General features: G+C 35.3%; 1 non-coding gene across 1 annotated transcript; it reads left to right on the top strand.

Moving 5' to 3' along the window:
- Positions 1 to 215: 215 nt before the first annotated feature.
- Positions 216 to 288, top strand: Trnar-ucg. Its single transcript has one exon. It is a non-coding gene; the product is annotated as a tRNA-Arg (tRNA).
- The last annotated feature ends 20,254 nt before the right edge of the window (positions 289 to 20,542 follow it).

The raw sequence follows: 20,542 nt of genomic DNA, 5'->3' as shown, positions 1-20,542 counted from the left end.
TATATCAATTAATAGTTATTAACGGTAATAAGTTTTTTTTACAAATTAATTTGTGCGTGATAAATTATGTCATAATTATTTATATTATATTATTATATAATTATATAATTACTTATTTCTGATTTATTTTGCGAAAGAAGAAAATAATAAATAGTCATTAAAATAAAATCGATTAAAATAATATAGGTACTTTAATTTCACAGTCGTTCAACAAGGACCGTGTGGCCTAATGGATAAGGCGTCGGACTTCGGATCCGAAGATTGCAGGTTCGAGTCCTGTCACGGTCGACATGAAATTTGTTTTTTTATTCATTCTTCTTAAAGTAAAAGAATATATATTTTTTTAATAAACTAGGACATATTATAAATGAAACGTTTAATTTTTGTTTTCAAGAAAAGTGGCATCATGGTTGTCTTAAGTACGAAGTTCTTCGATTTTTTAATTCATTTTTTCATATTTTCATACTTTTTTTTATTCAATTTAAACAATTTATTTAACATATAACGTTTAAAAATACAACTTTTTGTTTTATTTTTTTAAATAGATTTACCTATTATATATGGAACAAGAATTTAATAATTTTAACTTCGCCTTTAACATGAATACTAGCTGTGACCCGCGGTTGAAACCGCGTAAGTCCGTATCCCGTAGGAATATCGTTATAAAAAGTGTCTATGTGTTATTTCAGTTGTCCAGCTATCTACGAAGCAAATTTCATTGCAATCGGTTCAGTAGTTTTTGCGTGAAAGAGTAACAGACGCACACATACATATGCATCTATCCTCACAAACTTTCGCATTTATAGTATTATTATTCGCCAATAGATGTCAGGAAGAGTCATAATAAATTGGGACTACTCAAACGCCTCCTATTTGTTAAAAAAAGTAAGTTTAAGTCGATAAAACACGAATAAAACACGAATATGACATTTTCTAAAAATTCCGATTCCGAGATTCCAATTATATATATATATATATATATATATATATATATATATATATATATATATATATATATATATATATATATATATATATATATATATATATATATATATATATATATATATATATATAAGAATTGCTCGTTTAAAGATACAAGATATATGTACGAGTATGTATTGTAGTTCATTGTAATATTACCTATATTTCAAAGTCCTTGGCATGCGATTTTCAGAGCACGCAATTTTACACTAGCTGCAGCTGCCCGCAGCTACGTCCGCTTGATCAAGTATATTTTCATGGGAATGAAGCGTCTCACCGCTCTAATGAGTATTTTCGTATAAACTTGCGACAATCTTAAAATACCTATCGAAAGCGAAGCGAAATCCATTCTTAGGGACCGTCAACAAACTATTAACTAACTCTTTACCAAATTCAAAGTTAATTTAAAAAATTAAGGTCTTTCATACAAACTGTCGACAGCCTTAGATACCTTTAACGTAGCCCTATTGCAAATTCCGTTCTTAGTGTGCGTCTACTAACGATAGACTAACTTCCTACCAAATATCACTTTAAACGTTCCGCCGCTTTTGAGATTTCGTGATGAGTGAGTGAGTGACCTTTGACTTTTATCTTATCTTATACCTTTAAACGAGCAATTCTTGTATATATATATCTATATATATAATTGGAATCTCGGAATCGGCTCCAACGATTTTCATGAAATTTAGTATATAGGGGGTTTCGGGGACGATAAATCGATCTAGCTAGGAATTTTTTTTAGAAAATGTCATATTCGTGTTTTATCGACTTAAACTTACTTTGGCGTTTGAGTAGTCTCAATTTATTATGACTCTTCCTGACATCTATTGGCGAATAATAATACTATAAATGCGAAAGTTTGTGAGGATGGATGAATGTGTATGTGTGCGTCTGTTACTCTTTCACGCAAAAACTACTGAACCGATTGGAATGAAATTTGCTTCGTAGATAGCTGGACAACTGAAATAACACATAGGCACTTTTTATACCGATATTCCTACGGGATACGGACTTACGCGGTTTCAACCGCGGGTCACAGCTAGTATATATATTATAGACTATACTGTAGGAGTTCGTAAGAAGCGTGTGGTCGATGGATTTAAAATTTTAGAAGAGATTTTCTTTATTATTTTAATTTATATCTGCTTTATAGAGCTCTGTAGTTGATCGGGTTCTTAATGCTCGTAAGAATCTGTCTGCCTTTTCTATTATTATTTTTTTATTCATATCAAGATATTAAAGACGTGAAATGCAAGAATTGATGAACTGGTTAACTTGGGAGTAGTGTAAAAGTTCCAAAATCCTCCTTAAAAATACTGTAAGATTGATCTGATGTAGCCATATTATGTAAAGACTATTAATTTTTTAAACAAATTTACTAATTTTAACTCATATGTATTTTAAATGTATATTACCGTAAACATGGAACTAACGAAGCTGTAGAACAATAAATTTACTCCAAATATCTAATGTTTTGTCAATATTTCCTTTGGATAATCATATATTATAGAATAACTCGTGAAAACCATTTTTCCAAGAAATTCGTCCTCTGAGAAACGCAACCCTTAATAAATAAACTTTCTATGGACAATTATCTTGTTTCTTTGTTTTGGTTGCCTGGAAGAGATGGTTTTGTAGCCATAAGGTCGCCGTGTTGTGCAATTTGTATTTTTGTTCTGTATTTTGTATTATTTCCATTTGGTGTGTACAATAAAGTATCATTCATTAATTCATTCATTTTCTTGTTGAGATCTCTATGACGAGTATTGTCACAACAACCACATGTTTCAAAAATGACAATACACAAATCCCGCTAAACATTGCCGACAACTAAACGCGGACAAAGTCGCGGCTATCGACTAGTTCATTCATAATCCATATAATGAATCCAGTTTTCCGATACGTACAGAAACAAAGGCTCCGCAAAATCGAATATACGCAAGAAAATCAGAAACGGTATAATTTTATCCGGGGATTTATGGAGCATTTTTCGATCAGCCTGTAATATGCTTGACCGGCTCGCCCGGATGTGCCTTTTGACCGGGCCACGCTTGGCCGGATATTCCCTTGACTAGAGAACCGATTATGATGAAAATCCGAATATTCGTGGTAATATGTGTCATAATAATATGAGGGTTTACGGGAAATAAAGGGTTGTTGTTCTGATCGCGATTAGGATATGATCACGGTGTAAATGTGGATTTTTTGTAAGTAAATTAACTAACAAGTAATGAAGGAAAACAAAAAGAAAGTTTCATTGAAAATATCAGCACAATCATCCTACTAATATTATAAATGCAAAAGTTGGTAAGGATGTGTGTGTGTTTGTTGCTCTTTCACGCAAAAACTACTGAACCGTGAACATTGCAATGAAATTTGGTACGTAGATAGCTGGACAACTGGAATAGCATATAGGAAACTTTTTATCCCGATATTTCTACGGGATATAACGCGGGTGAAACCGCGGGGCGCAGCTAGTCTTTTATAATTTTCTTCATAATTTTTTTTTTTAATTTTGAAGTATAATTTGGCGCCAAAATGCATAATTATATTTTTATTAATCCCACTATTAATAGCCTTACGATTTCATAATTTATCTTTCATCGTAAAGACCACCCAAATGTCATTTGAAATAGTTAAAATATGAATGGAACTAAGCCACACGGGAAGCACCAGCATGCAAATAAAAAAAGAATCATCAGAATCGGTACACCCAATCGATAATTCTGAAATAACAAAGCCAAATAAAATATATAGTCGAATTAATAATCTTCATCATTTTTTTGAAGTCGGTTGAAAAACATTTATAAGATAGATGACGTTTTAATTTACAAATCTTAATGTAAACACACGTTTTTACACCTTAATTTAAAATCTATATTTTAAACTGAAGTCATAAAGCAATTGGATGTTGGATGTTGAAGCATACGCTTCAGTTATACAACTCAGATGGGTCCCCAGGGAGATATTTAGAAGTCATAATTTCAGTGTGCGTGGTTACGGCGCTTATAAAAGTGAAGTATACATCAATAATTTTATGATAACTCGTACATGGTTAATGTATTGTTAGTTTGCATAAATACATACATAATATAAATATCGCATTGTAACGAATAATACAATTCATCATATATAAGAAAAATCGAATATATTAATTCAATAAAAATAAATTTAACATCAAAGCCACTAACGCAACATCGAAAATTTTTTATCGATATCATCGTACCTTTATATATCCCTTATATTCATCAAACCAGTTGTAGCTGCACAATTTGTCCTAAGGTCCTTACACCTGTAAATATGAACCCTCATGAAACAACATTGTGCAAAAAACGCGAGCCATAACGAACGACGGTTACCCTAATATTATAAGTTGATCACGTAGCAGGAAAAATTCAGAGTTCTCAGATCAACACGGATCGCTGAAATCATCGAGGCGGGAAAACATACTGCTGGGTTGTGGTGCGAGGGACGGGATTCGACAGACGAATAAAAGAAATATGCTGTTTCTTCCATCCTTTGTTCCTCAGATATATTGAGTGGCATCCTTGTTTGGGGCACATAACCACACGTAATTTATATTTATCTATTTCTTATTCCTTTTTTTTCTCATAATTTTTGTTTTTATTTTAATGTAATATTATTATTTATGTTTGTGTGTGTTAAAATAAATGGTTCTAAAAAAATAAATAAGTAAATAAAGATCTTTTCTCTACGAAATCCTCACTATCCCTGCCACATTAATAAGTACGATTGTTGTTCCTATTTTATGGCTAAATCAGTGAAATGTTTTGGATGAAATTCAGTTTATATACAGAACCAAGAAAGGGCAGTTTTTATCCTGAAATACTCTTGGGAACCGATACCATGCGGATACCATGGAAAACCACGGAACTGGACACACAGACTCATTCGAAAAGGTCTTTTCCTACTAGTTACTGAAGACTGCTTTTGCTCTAAATAAATTCCACGTCATTTGAACTCATTTCAAGAAAATTTTTCTTTCCAAAAACATGACATCATTCACATTAAAATTTTTAGTTTTATAGCATTGAAATACTTTATAAATGAGATTTAACATTTCTGTAACTTGCACCACACCAGTTATTCGCATCACGCGCACATAGGTATCCCGGTCAAAAGTCGATTCGTGCGTTCCACCGTGGACCCTGACAAACATCCCTTTGAGAAATCATGGATTTTTTTACTTACACCCTCTGTGGATGTGGTTGGTCGGATCGTGGACAAGGTGTGAATATCAATGGGCTAGGTAAATATGATTCTGGCTAGTCATCTATTAGTGGACAGATGAATATCATTTATTTTTCTGACCGTTGTCGTTTCCAACTCAAGGGATCTGGGACGAACTCTGAATATATGTACAATTGAACCAAAAGAGATCGAAGTACGTAATACATAGCCGTATTCAAGATTTCACAAATGCATTGTTTCCAATGATTTCCTGTTCCATATGGCTCAAGCAACATTTTATGAAATAGGCAATTTGTTCTTTTATAAAAAATAGCTGATACTAGAGAGAGAGAAAGCTGGTACCTTAACCACTTCCCGTGAATAAAAGCCTATCTAATTTATCCTCCTGGAAAAGCTACACAAAAAGGTTGTGAAGTATTAATTCAAATGACCCATATATTCTTAAAGCCGAGGTCTCGTTACCATGCCGTAGATAATCCAGGAGCTTCGATTTAAAACCCGCTCGCCAACAAATGAGGGTAGTCCGTGTAACTAAGCGATGCGGTCGAGCTCGCGGCCGAAAATCATCAGTCTCACTTCGACCGTCTTAGGGAGCGGACCTGAGAATTGCGAGGATTAAAAATTAAGCCCGTAGCTCGCCCATGTGTAAATTTATGCTTGTAGTTCAGTTTGTTTATGGTCAAGAGATGCTTTTAGGTAATTGGTGAGTCTTCGATTAGGGAAATTGAATGTTACAATCAATATATAGATTGAATGTTGTTCACTAAATATTTGAATACATCCATGTTTGCTTTAGATATTCTAACGTTGAATTAGAAAGACATGGCACATTACACAGACATGGACATTACTTTTGCCATGTATGGTTTTTTGTTTTTGTTTTTTGATTTTCATCAAGAACAAACACATGAAAAATGATTTTGCTTGTATAAAAAGAACCTCAAACATTTATTTATTCAATTAGACTTCCTATAGAAGCACTTTTGTATCGTCATATTACACAATTATAACATTTACCACCAGTTCGGAACCAGAAAAGAGCCGGCAAGAAACTCGGTAGCTCTTTTAAAATAATGTTAAAGAATAGTGTGCGCGGGAAAATCCACATTTGAATAAAGTATTTGCGGCCGGCTCAAATAGTACAGTGTTCCGTCAACGTCGAATCTTACCAATGCTGAGTGTATTCAATGTAGTAAGAAAGAAAATTGGACGTAATCTGTAACGCGGCCGTTTCGCCTGAAATACGACCCTCAAGGATCGTAAGCGGCGCAATCGACGCTCGCGATACTATGTTACGGTGTTTTTGTCAATGATTATGTGTGTAGATGCTTCAAGCAGTACTAATTTGGAAATCATCCAGAGATTTCTTAGTGTGGGAGTCGAGCACGCTTAACACCCCCATAAAAGATTGCCGTGGAATAGTAGTAAACTATTGTGTTTCGTAGTGGGGGGTTCGTCAGCTGGTGAGCTTTTCTTCGCTCTTACCAGTCCTTTCAATAATCCAAAAAAATTCAGCAATCCATTATTAGTATTATAATATATGTTTCACAGGCTTATATATAGCTAGGTTTTTTTAACAAAGTCAATTGCGCTATTCATTCTTTCCGTCAAATTTCACTCCTACAAAAGAGCTACAAAGCAGACAGGAACGCAAACGTGGCACGCCTGCATTGCATCAAGGATACTCTATGACCGTGGCGCAAAATGGTTAATATTCATGACAGTCTGCGGGCGAGTGAAATTGGTTCACATTTTTTATGTCTGCCGCGAGTACGCTACCGGGAGGTAAGTCTTGCGTACATTTATGTAGGCCCTGCGAGCATCTACTCTTAAATTACTTGCTATATTGTGTAGGAAAATATGGGAATTCTGATTGGCTCCATTCAGCGATCCGCCAATGATTAGACGTTTGTGCGGAGTGTTTGTGATCATATGTTATGTGACGCAAGATAGATGGTTACGAAAGTTCTTTAATTTCTTTTCTTTATAGAACTTTAAGTTAACTTGGATGCAATATATGCAAATAAAACTACATATATATGACATGACCTACTTCTTAATTGGTGTCCTATTATTACTAAAGCATTATGCTATCGTATAACAGAAGTCATCATATATCCGGATCGAGCCGGTCAGTGTTGATGGCGGATATTGCGGGCCGGTCAAACGACCAGGTCATACAGCCGCCGTTTATTTTGCCGCCTGATTTAGATGTGACACCTGAAATATTATGTACATCAATTTTGGATCAGCCAATTGACGTTCACATTTATTATTTTGTGAAATATAGAAAATAGTTTAATTGGTAAAAAAAATATGCATACATACACTTAGGCACAAAGCTAACCTTAAAGTAGGAATAAATTAATATTACAAATTCATTCCATACTTTGCTAGTCTACCGCTTATATTTTTTTTAATGAACAATAAAAATAAAACTTAAAGAGGTGAAAAATATGTCGTGTTTAATTAAGAGTACCACATACAAATTATCCCCGATACCTACAACTTTATACCTATTTTCTGTTTCAATTAACGGACGAGAATCAATAAAATCCATAACTAGGCTTTCAAACAATTTTTTTATATTACAAGATGAGTTTGTAGTTTCGAATACTTAAAACTTTCGTGATAACTAAAAAAACCTTAGTTTATTACCACCTTTGCATGCCAATATGAATATAATATATAAATCATATAATTATAAAACTTCTAATTGTATATTATTCTAGCTTTTTCCCCCGGCTTCACTCGGCCTTCATTTCTCAGCTATATTGCAGCTTTATAACTGAAAGAATTTTTGAAATCGGTCCAGTGGTATTCCGAAATTTTCGCGAAAACGTTACAAACATACAAAAGATTTATCTTTATAACATTAGTCTAGTATTATAAATCCATGTATTCAGCAACAGAGTACATATATTTATATTAAAGATTTAATTGCTATTAAACATCCCTCATCCCGAGCCTTATCCACATAGAGTATAGACGATGAACTATCTAAACCTGTCTCAAATACCGCGCATCGGATACCGTAAAAAACGTCTTAAGGACCATTTCGAGCGAACAAAAAGTCCAATCCACTAAAACGTAAATAAATAAAGTATAGTAAGCCGCAGATAAAATAAATCCACACATATCCTCGGCTCGTTTAATCTGAAATTATAAGCGAAATCGTTTTTTTATCCCGAACATAAAACTCCGAAACACGTTTGCGGCTTTCTCTTGATTTTCTTCGAGATGAACTATATTTTTATCTTGGTTATAAATCAAAAAATGCTATCTCGGGTGTAGGTCGTTAACTCATAAAACCTAGACGACTGATGTACAACCTAATGTTTTATTTAAGTGGAAGTTTGAATGTGCTAAGTATATGGAAATACTATTTAGTGTGTCGCTCTTGTGAGTACATTTCCTGTGAATTTATTAATACAGTTTTCTCATATTATAACTATTATTTAAGGCAAATTAGGACTATTTTAAAAATACAATGAAATTCTTAATTTATAAAATAAATAGTAAGCCTTTTACTGCATAGTTTTTGATATATTCTTATAATGAAAGCGTTATAACACAATGTTGTATTTCAAACATAGTATATTTATAATATAAAATATATAACTAAAACTTATTTTATATTACAAACATAATTAGGGGTATTTCTAATCAATTTCTATCCAATTGGAGATACAAGATGTCATGTTATTCCGTTTTGCTACGACACTCAAAATATGCACTGTAAATTTTAATATGGAAGGACATTTCTAATCTGCCCATCGCAACGGCAGTTAACACATCCCTTCCTGTATGTCTCTCTCGCTCGCTCAGCTACATTAGTACGTCCGTCCCCTTCATTAAATAGAATGTAACCCCGGGTATTATGATTAAAACTTTGCATCTCCCCGGCTAATTTATAGTGATTCACATATGCAAATTGTTCATCAGCTATTCAATGTTTGGGCATTCGTTATGCCACCGGACAGCCTGCGTCACGCAGCGTGTGGGATACAGTATGGGATGCTGCGATTGGGGTGTTATTTGGACCCAAATTTAAATAAAGCCGTTTATTTATTTCATTAGAATTGGTTTGAAGCGCTTTGATGCGCCATAAATAGAAAAAGTAACCTTAAAACGCATCTGTTGTGAAAAGTTTCGAAACACAAATATATTTGAAAATATCCTGATTTCGTATCTATGAGATCCTATTTATTGTATGTTGGTTAAAATAATACTCAATTCAAACAGAACGTGTTAAAGTTTCGTCAATGCTAATTGAAATACGTTTACGTACGTTAATTGGTACAGTGGTTAAAGTTTGAGTGTAGAACTAAATATTTATGGTGGGGACCATCGCAAGAATATCTCGTTCCGGAAAGTTATATATAATGCTGTTATCTAAAATCTATAAGCTTAAATACTAAATGAACTATTTCTCTAATGTGGTATCTGGTATGGCAGAAAATCTCCCTCAATCAACACTTGCACCATATCCAAACCTGCACTCGACATAACCGGAATGTTTTATTCCACGGGACCACACCGCGTACCTTCGGCGCGGAACTATCGATATCACGCCTCCGATATTCTGATGAACTTGTCGTTTGCACGGTTTAGGAGTGCTATTGTGGATTAATCAGCTCTGAATGCGGAATAGGTAGAATGGACTTGGTAGAATGCTTTGGTTAGGTGGACGTTTTGACGGATAGAGTGCGGTTACTAGGTATCTTTCAGTGAATTGTGCTTCACGATATGCTGTGAGATTATGCTTTGATTGTATGCATCATCAATGTATGCTGAGGTATAAATTGTATGTCATTGATTTGCTAATTGCCTGCTTTGGTAGTCGTGGCGTCTGCATACATAATTTATGATTATAATAGTCTCATTTATATAACACATTTAAGTAAAATAGAATAAATTGATTACTTTCAATGTTAATATGGTGAACAGTCAGACATAAACAACACGTCAGAGGTAACTTGGATGAAAGAACGTTAGTTTTTGACATATATTTTTGAGTTTATATTTAAAATTTGGTAACGCCAATATTATTAAAATAGTAAATTAAAATTAAATATTTATTATTTTGTGGTGTAATCCAACTACCCTCCTTACACGCGAGCGCAACCAATCACCGCACGCTTTTAAAGCAACCCCAACGTCCCTATTGGACGTAGTGACGCATATACAGTCAAACAGTCTGCATCGATCTTCCGCGACGATCGGATCTCAATAACCGCCGGAGTGCCTTCACGAGGCCTCTAGACATTTCGTGTATAATTCACATACCGCCGGAGAGCCTTTATGAGGCTTTCTTGTCACCGCATCAATCGAAGAGATCTTTCATAAAGATCGTAACCCGCAACCGCCGGAGAACCTCCACGAGGTTCTCTAGATATCTCAGGCATTGTGCTAGTGTAACCGCTTTCCCATTTGGTCGCGCTGAACCGCCGCGTGTGTGTGTGTGGAGTGAAGGACTGGATGTGGTCTGCCTGGCCCGAGCTGGAGGACCCTTGACCACGTGGTGCTGTGCCGCGTGCTTGCTTGGACGCTACTCCCTCATACGAGGTATGTGCCGTGTGTTCCCGTCTTTCCCTTTTTCGCTACACCACGTAGATTAAGTTTTACAGTCCGCTTAATTATCGAAATTAATATATATTGGCGCGACCATAGTGTGGTACCTCCGAGCCGTATAACCATTGTGTGGTACCTACGAATTTATTACCGCATATATCCACCTGGATAATCCAACCGCCCTTGTTAGGATACTTTTGTATGCCCTAATAAGTGATCTAATAGTATATTCATTGTGAAATACTATAACATACCGCGTAGACCGACATTGCGTCATCTACTTTTATTCGCATAAATATACTTTATTTCCGCCCGTGACATTAAGTTACGTGTTTATTATAATAAAAATAATAAGTAAAAACAATTTTCAACAAGTTTATCCATATTTATAACGCTAAAATCATCATAAATCGAATATCTTATATCGTCATATTTTTCTACCCGCAATCGGAATTCATATTGTTATCAAGGTCATTCCGTAATCCGCCATTATAATCTGACCATAATTACGTACTCAGTTCTTATAGCGCTTGCGTCACTGACTTACTTTATTTAGTCGTATTATTTGTTATTGTAACTTGTTATAACATTTTAACGTTGAATACAAATACATTTGTTGTTTAAAATGCCACCTAAGAAAAATACTGAGTCAGCTGATAGTGATGCTTCGGATTTTAATGATTCGGAAGATATGCATGATTCTCAGTTATCTATGTTATTAGCTAAACGCGAAATTGTATTCAAAATGGTGCAAAAAATGTATGATTTATCTCTAAATATTCAAAACAACGCCGGGCTGATGGAAAGTTTCCTTGACGAGTCCGCGCAGATAGAATCATTACGCGAAAGATTTGAAAAATATTTAGATGAATATAATACTCGCTTATTGTCATTAACTCCTACCGCGAAACCTGATTATAAAAGCCTCGTCGCATTCGAGTCTTTATATAGCAGGATTATAAGAATTAAATCGCAATATTCGCAACCAAGTCCGTCACATGGAGATATATTTTGCATAAAAATAGGCCGAAATTACCGCCTATAGAATTAGTACAATTTTCGGGTGATATTCGCTCATTTCCACTATTTCTTTCGAATTTTGAATCGACTGTTCATAACAATCCCGGCCTCACAGATGCCGAGCGTTTATATTATTTGTTAGGTAAATTAACGGGGAAGGCTAGAACTGTTATAGCTGGTATAACCCCCTGCGCCGAAAATTATAATTTAATATTACAAGTTTTTAATTATTTAAATCAAATGTTTGATTTCAAACCGTTGCATTGTGCGTCCGCTACAAACTTTGATTTATTTACAGATAACTTTACGAGTGCAGTACGCGCTTTACAAAATTTAAAGTTGGATAATATTACAGATTTAATTATTGTTCACATCGCTTTAAAGAAGTTAGACTCAGATACTGTTCGCGCTTTCGAGACTAAGTGTGGTAGTGAAATGCCTAGTTTTGATAACTTAGTTCAATTTATACAGACTCGCGCGAAAGTATTAGAACGCATTCATCCTTCGCTAAATTCGGGGATAAATAATCCGCGTCAAAAGAATAGTTATAATCGCAATTCAAATAATATTTCGTCCGCGCCGCCCAAGTATCAGTCTTACGTAACAACAGCTGATTCCGCTTCTAATTGTCTTTGTACAAATATTACACATCAACATTTATTTAAATGTTCGAGTTTTAATAAAATGAGTCCGCAGGAACGTTTTAGATGCGTAAAGGATAAGAATGCTTGTGTTAATTGCCTTAGTTTAAAACATCGCGTTTCTAGTTGTTTGTCTAAATCTAATTGCCGCGTTTGTAAATTAAATCATCATACGATGCTACATATCAAACGCGAAGCGTCAATTCCCGCGCCTGCGCCTCAACCCCCGCCGCGCAGCACGCCGCCGCCGCCTGCGCTGTCTCCGCCGTCGGGCGAGTCCCGCTCTGACGTCGCGCTTTGTACCGCTAGCTATACAGCTGTTGATGACGCATCTTTATGCAACGCGCTCGCTTATAAATAATCTACTATTTTATTATCGACCGCTCAAGTCGTCGCTTATAATTATAAAGGTGAACGACAAATTATTCGCGCGCTTTTAGATTCCGCTTCTCAAAGTCATTTTATTACACAAGAATGTTGTGAACGCTTAGGTATTAAACCGCAAAACACTGAACGTACTGTTATTAAGGGGTTCGGTGGTTCAGAAAAAATAATTAATAGTAATTTGATTAATATACAATTTTATTCGCGTTTTGACAACAACATTTCTTTTAACATTTCACCGCTAGTTGTTGATCAAGTCACAGATTTATTACCTACCGCTATGATAGACACTTCGGTCTTATCACACCTTTCAGGGTTACCGCTCGCAGATGAGAGTTATATAAAATCGATGTTCTGAAGCTTCACTTAAGTTAAGGTTAGCATATGATGACGTCATAAAAGATTATCTAACGAAAGATTATATTTCACCCGCACCTCCGTACGATCCGCGTGACCCTACTCCTATTTACGTTATACCGCATCACGCTGTTCTGCGCGAGGATAAATCGTCGACTAAGCTGCGCATGGTTTTAGATGCTAGCATGCCGTCTTCTGGAAGCCAGCGTTCTTTAAATGACCTTCTGCATGCTGGGCCGAATTTACAAGGCAATTTGTTTATGATACTTTTAGGATTTCGTCACCATGCTATTGCAATGACAGCTGATTGCCGCCCACAATTTCTGCAGATATTCGTGCGTGAGTTTGATCGTCGTTTTCAATGTTTTTTCTATCGTTTCAGCCCGCAAGATCCGCTACTTCTTTATCAATTTAATAGTTTGCTTCGGAATCAAGTCTAGTCCTTACCATGTATTGCGCACGGCAAGACATCTCGTAGAAGATGACGGAGCGAAGTATCCGCTCGCGAGTAGCATTGCGTCTTCCTCGTTGTATATGGATGATATCGCCTTCTCTATTCCCACGGAATGTGAAGCAGTTTCTGCGTCGCAGCAGCTTATTGGTTTGTTTAAGGGAGCTCAGTGGGATCTGGTTAAGTGGAATAGTAATAGTCAAAATGTTTTAGATAATCTTCCCGCTTCGCACAAACTTTTACCCTCCGTGGTAGAATTTGATAAGACCGTGCAACATAAATTACTCGGTCTGCATTGGTCAACTGATGATGATGCTTTCTATTTTCAAATTGCCGCTCCCGCCGATGTGACGTGCACTAAGCGCTCCATCTTGTCAACTATCGCCCGTCTGTGGGACATAATGGGCTTCGTTGCTCCCACAGTCGTGTATGCCAAGCTGTTAATAAAACAACTTTGGCAACTTAATCTTGATTGGGACGATTCTCCGCCTACACACATAAAAAAAATGTGGAAACAGTTCTCTGATGAATTACCAGCTCTTAATAATATTCGCATACCACGTCATATAGGTCTTACTTGTGATTGTATTCTCACTCTTTTGGCTTTCTCTGACGCTAGTGAAGTTGCCTACGGGGCAGTAGTGTACGCTCACGTTAGTACTGGCTCTGGTAACATCATTCGTCTCATATGTTCTAAATCTAAAGTCGCTCCATCTAAACCGCTTACAATCGCTCGCTTGGAACTATGTGGTGCACTCCTTATGTCAAAGCTGCTACGCACTGTGCTAGACAGTTACTCACAACATTATAAAGTTAATTCGTACGCATTTACCGACTCTAAAGTCGCACTCTATAGGATTAAGGGTTTGCCGCACCAGTGGCAGACGTTTGTCGCAAACCGTGTTGTCAAAATCACAGAAAACATCCCATCAGATAATTTTTACCATGTTTCTGGTATCGAAAACCCCGCTACTCCCTCTGACGAGGTATGTGCCGTGTGTTCCCGTCTTTCCCTTTTTCGCTACACCACGTAGATTAAGTTTTACAGTCCGCTTAATATCGAAATTAATATATATTGGCGCGACCATAATTTTTTATAAATTACGTGTCACCAGTCCGCGATGGACTTCGAAACATTCAAATCAAATTTGCACACCATGCGCAATTTAATCCGACTTAAAATACAGGATAGTTTAAATTATTTTAATTACGATAAATTATTACCCGGGCTGAGGCGGGGCGTGCAGCTTCTTTACTGAATTTAAAATATATTTCGTACATATGAAAGTGATAGAAGATGCATGCGGGATAAACAGTAACAGAAAAATTACGAATAGGAATTTATAAGAACATTGTGAAACTTTATTAATACATAATTACTGTTTTAAGGAGAGAAAGCAATCATGCAGAACGATGAGAATATGAAAAGTCATATACATCTCTTATATTCATAGTAGATCCGGCTTTTGGGAAAGTTAAACGCCTTTGAAAATCGAAATTGTATAGAAATACGATATAAGAAAACTTTTTCCTAACTTGTGTTGTGTCTGGAATAAAGCTTTGATGCGGTCTGAACCTCTCCTGTCTGTCTCTTCTAAAAATGAAATTGAAAAATTAATTAGCAGTGTATACCATGTTGAATATAAATCTAAGTTTTGGAGAATTGTACATTACAAATCAAGTTACAATTTTCAACAAGTTCAATTTATCTGCACATGTGGTTAACATCATGACTGCTTAAAACGGTGAAGGAAAACATCGTGAGGAAACCGGCATGTCCAAGAATCAAAAGTTCGACGACATGTGATATCTGCCAACCCGCACTTGGCCAGCGTGGTGGATTATGGCCTGAACGCCCTCTAGGAAGCCTGTGTCCCAGCAGTGGGAACATATATATGGGCTGATGATGATGAATCAAGTAACAGTTAAAGGAAATGAAGTGAAGTTCTATAGTTATACGACAGGCTTGATCTAAGGTGATCAATCGGCATACAACTCTGGGGATGTGATTCTACATAGTTAATTAGAACATCTTTGACCATGCCCGGAGTAAGAGAAGCAATTAAAGTAATTGAATAAATAGATAATCTTCTTCGTACTACATATATATATTTATGTTAACTAGGTAAGGATCTTGTCATATAATCCTTTGACCTTACGCCAATTAATGGCAATTTATTAGAGAGCGATATCAGCGGGAAAGATTTAGGATTCACCTCACTTAAGTTAATGGACTTGAGACGTAAATAAATTAATAAATTGATTTGTTATTTGAATACTGGAGTTTTTATGATGTAAAAGTAATTTTGTTTTATTGGGACATTGAGGAGATGCGGTTCTTCTCGTGTAGATTGTAACAAAATCGCTTAATTTTTAGCTTCTCTTGGGTGCATTATGATGTTATAATTATAATATGTATCTACCGTGAAAATTATTTTTGTACTGTGATACTGTCTTGGGCGCAAGTCGGTTATCCAATTCTGAATAATCTGTGTATGTTATATAATTTAGAAGATGCAGGTTTCTTATTGTGATAAAATTCAGCAATCAGTCCAGAGGTTTTTATTTGAAAACATAACAAACATACACACAAAAATGATATTGTATTTCATTTATTTTATGTAATGTATTAGAAATGTTGGTAAATGATTTGCTTGCTCTGCTGCCGGAGACAGATTATTTAATACGTCTTTGAATACATGTAAATCAAATGTTTTAAAATACTTATGTGTAAAATGAAAATATTATCCTATTTTTATGCAAACTAAACATGTAATGCTTTTGGTAATAGAAGTAAAATACATGTTACTATATTAATAAATAAATAAATTAATAAATAGCATGGGTCGCATGTAATCAAATTTTAGGGAAACAAGCGACATCGCAGAATGCATATAGTTAAATAAGCCCTTTCCCTAAAGAGCCGTATGCGTAAAGTTTACAATAACCCTTCCCCTTTGTGTAGTTCAGCCTCCCAGGGGGGTCGTTAGGTTTAATACGGTCTGTTTATTGTTGCCGTTTAATATATGCTAATATTATAAAGCTGAAGAGTTTGTTTGTTTATTTGAAAGCACTAATATCAGGAACTACTGAAAAATTATTTCAATATTAGGTAGCCCATTTAATGAGGAAGGCTATAGGCTATATATGTACCACGGGCGAAGCAGGGGCGGCCCGCTAGTATTACATACACGGTCCGGAATAAGAACTGCTAATGTATATGTTAGAGTTAAATCCCGATTTTCGTTAGGTCGCATTATCCCTAGTTAGAACTGTACAGCGCCAACACAAATAGAAACAACAACATTTTACATTCATCCAAAATAGAGACATGCGCCTTATGGCTACTAAACCATCTCTTCCAGGCAACCATACACAATATAAGACGAAGGGTGGTGTTACCGCTAAAGAAAATAGTGTAAAAGACAGAACAAATAGTAGTATAATACTTATTATCATATAATATGTTAGCTATTTATAACTAGCTGCGCCCCGCGGTTTCACCCGCCTAAGTCCGTATCCCGTAAGGATATCGGGATATGAAGTTGCTTATATGTTATTCCAGTTGTCCAGCTGTCTACATACAAAATTTCATTGCAATCGGTTGAGCAGTTTTTGCGTGAAAGAGCAACAAAAACACACACACACACACACATCCTTACAAACTTTTGAATTTATAACATTAGTAGGATTAGGATAAAAAAACTAGCTGTAACCCGAGGCGTCATTCACGTGGTACCCGGGTAAAAAGTAGCCTATGTGGTAGTCCAGAACAGATCTATCTCTGTGACAGCTGTTTTCGTGTGAAAGAGTAACAAACATTCATACATCCACTTACAAACTTTAGCGTATATAATGTTTATAGGATAGCAGGATTTTAATTTTTCACATCGTTTGTTTGTTTGGTTGTTTGTCCGTCAATCACGCTGACACTACTGAACGGATTATGATGAAATTTACAATACAGACAGGGTATGAGCTTACTTGAGTGATAGGATACTTTTTATCACGATAAAATGCTCCTTGGATAAAACAAGTTCTTGATATCCGGGTGGAGCCGGGATGAGCGTTTTGTAGTAAAATAAATGTAATTCGCAAATTGATAAACGATGGCCCATACTTCTCTGGTGGTGCACAATAGCCTAACCCATAAATATATCAGGCAAATGTTTATTGCGTCGAGCATTAAACTTCTTCGGGCGACTAATGCACTGTCTAATACATGCTTATACTAGTTGTTCTCACGTTTAATACTTTGGCGTTACAATCGAGTTATGGGTAATAAAATAAATATAGTTAAAAACCTAAAAACGCTTTATTATCGAATCAACTAAATTAACCCACACTTATAAAGAATATGCTTAGCAATTTATTTAATACCGGTGATCCTAATCACGATATTAAGTCAGTCTAAATCGAGTCTCAATGTGTCGGTTACATACAAACAAATAGATGAAGCTGATATAAAAAAATCTGGCAAATCTGTTGATAAGATAAAGAAATAAAGGTGAAATCAAAAGAGTATGGGAAACAACTTGTATAATATTTATTTTAATTATAATCAGACTTGAGGAAACACTTCATCTCCTATTTAAAAAGTTTAGGTTTCGACCGTGACTACGCTCGCTGTAAAGTGTTGGAAACGTCGGGTTACATAATATATTGAATAAATTGCATTTAAAAACCATAAAAAAGTCTTCAAGTAATATCTAAGTTTAGTTTTGTTGTTTTTCTTCAAAAGTGCTTGTATTGTACATAATAATCACTATTTGTTTCTATGTTTTTTCTTAATATCTTTCAATATGTATATGGCATAATAAATATATATCTCTTTTCTGTTTTATATTGGGGTATAGAAGCATAGTAGGGGCAAAGTCTGAGAGTAAAGTTAGCCGTTCCGGCTGAATGTGTTCATTTATTGTTAGCTCAAAATATTCGTAGCTCAGCGAAATTCTGTTGACTACTTTAAGAGCGGTAAAGTGTTGGTACCTTTTAACTTTGTCTTTTTAACATTGTAGAAAAACTTTGAAACCGTTTAGAACTAATTTTTTGTATTTTCAAATAGGAGTGAGAGCGAACTTCCTTTTTTTTCCAAAATACAGTCAGTTAACAGCAGCTATAGGGTAAATGGCCGCCAAAATACACGCATAAGATTGATTTCAACCATAACTTAGACGTTAAGACCTAAATAAAGTCTTTATTAAAAAAAATAATAAAGTCTTTATTAAAACTGTTAAATACATACAATTATATTGGTAGAAGCTAAAGGCTGTGTTAGTAAAAACTGTGTTACAGGCTTTAGAATCCCTCACAGTATGGATTTAATATGGATCAAAAATCTGTTTTGTTTCTTGCTTGCAAAACCATACACTTTCATCGTATAAGTATAGGCTAGCAGGAGGTACCTTTGTAAAAACACCTGTTTCTTGTCTATAGTCGGTATAATCTTACTTAAAATATATGAAATATGTTATAACAATCCAAGTGACGCCATGCGACGCGCGTCACCCGAGCGAGCGGCGTCAGCTTGTCTCTCAGTGAATACGTTTATTCTGCCCTTATATTTCTCGGAAATCCGTTTTCTACACGTCTATTTTAATGTTCGTGAAATTTTTGTTATGCTCGGATTAGTAGGTAATTCATGGTATATAATTTCATTGGGATAGTCTAATGTCTTTAAATGAATAATTTGAAAGAAAGAAAGAACAATTTATTTTAACACACACAAAGACACAAATAATAACAATACATAAAAAGAAAAAAAACAGAAACTTATAATATGGGAAGGATTAAAAAAATAAATAAATATAAATTACGTGTAGTTGCGTGCGCCAAAAAAGGATACCACTCAGTGTATTTGAGGAAATTTGTTTTCGCGTATAATTGTAATTTTAATTTTTAGTACCAAATAAACTGTAGGAATGGATGGGGAACAAAGACTGAAGAGAGTATACTTGGATCGACGCCCGGTTGGACTGGACTGTGGACGGCCTTTTACCTTTTTTTTGGTTTTAAGTGGTGAAATATATATATACCCATGGGGAAGGAACCGTGGGTTATGCTGGATTCCTTTGGACTGAAACCACACTGTGTCCCGAGGAGCCGCTGTAGCGAAGGGTCCCGAGTGCTGGTTGATATTGGTCCGCGACCAGCTAAGTATCGATCGATCGAAAGCGCTAGATGCAGTACACCTGTGCGTGCAGCAAGTCAATGATAATTGGCAAAAGACACAAAAAAAAAACAAACAAAAAAGGACTGACTAGCCAGGAGTAATAGTGGAAATAGAAAGAAATAAAAATAAAAACTGGAGTTTGTAATTCTTTATACTGAAATTGTAATAATGTGCGACGCCTACAAAATACCTTTTTTTTATTATTTTCTAATGAATATTTCTTTGAGATTATTCCTAGAATCGAGCTTTTATACAAGGTTTACAAGGGAACCTGCAATTTACTTTATACCTAACAATTATGCATTGTTCATGCATGATAAATATAATTTTTCCATGTAGAAAGATTCTAAGTGTAGATAATGTGTCGTGTCGACTCACATCTCAGTTGTTGATGATCTCGACTGCAAGGCTTTTTAACCGACTTTAAAAAAGAAGAGGTTCCCAATTGGACTGTGAAAGGTGAGTGAATTCGGGTGAAGCGATTTTGATGGCAACCTGTCACGTGGTCCCATTTTAAAGTTTTGATCTAGTTCTGAAAATTTGACGTTAGTCTATTACGCTTGCCAATAGCATAGATTTTGCTGAATTTTGTAGAGATATATTGAAGACTTCTTCATTCTTGTTAGATTTCATACATATTCTTTCTGTGCGGTGTTAAAATAAACTTCCTTTCTTTCATTCAAATATTCACGTAACTACTGCAAAGGAAAAATAGTAAAATTATGTATCTCATGCAAATGTGGACTT

The sequence above is a fragment of the Zerene cesonia genome, chromosome 1 (assembly GCF_012273895.1).
Source record: "Zerene cesonia ecotype Mississippi chromosome 1, Zerene_cesonia_1.1, whole genome shotgun sequence".
Taxonomy (NCBI): domain Eukaryota; kingdom Metazoa; phylum Arthropoda; class Insecta; order Lepidoptera; family Pieridae; genus Zerene; species Zerene cesonia.
Note: the sequence above shows the minus strand (reverse complement) of the source record. Positions and strands in the feature narration are given on the sequence as shown.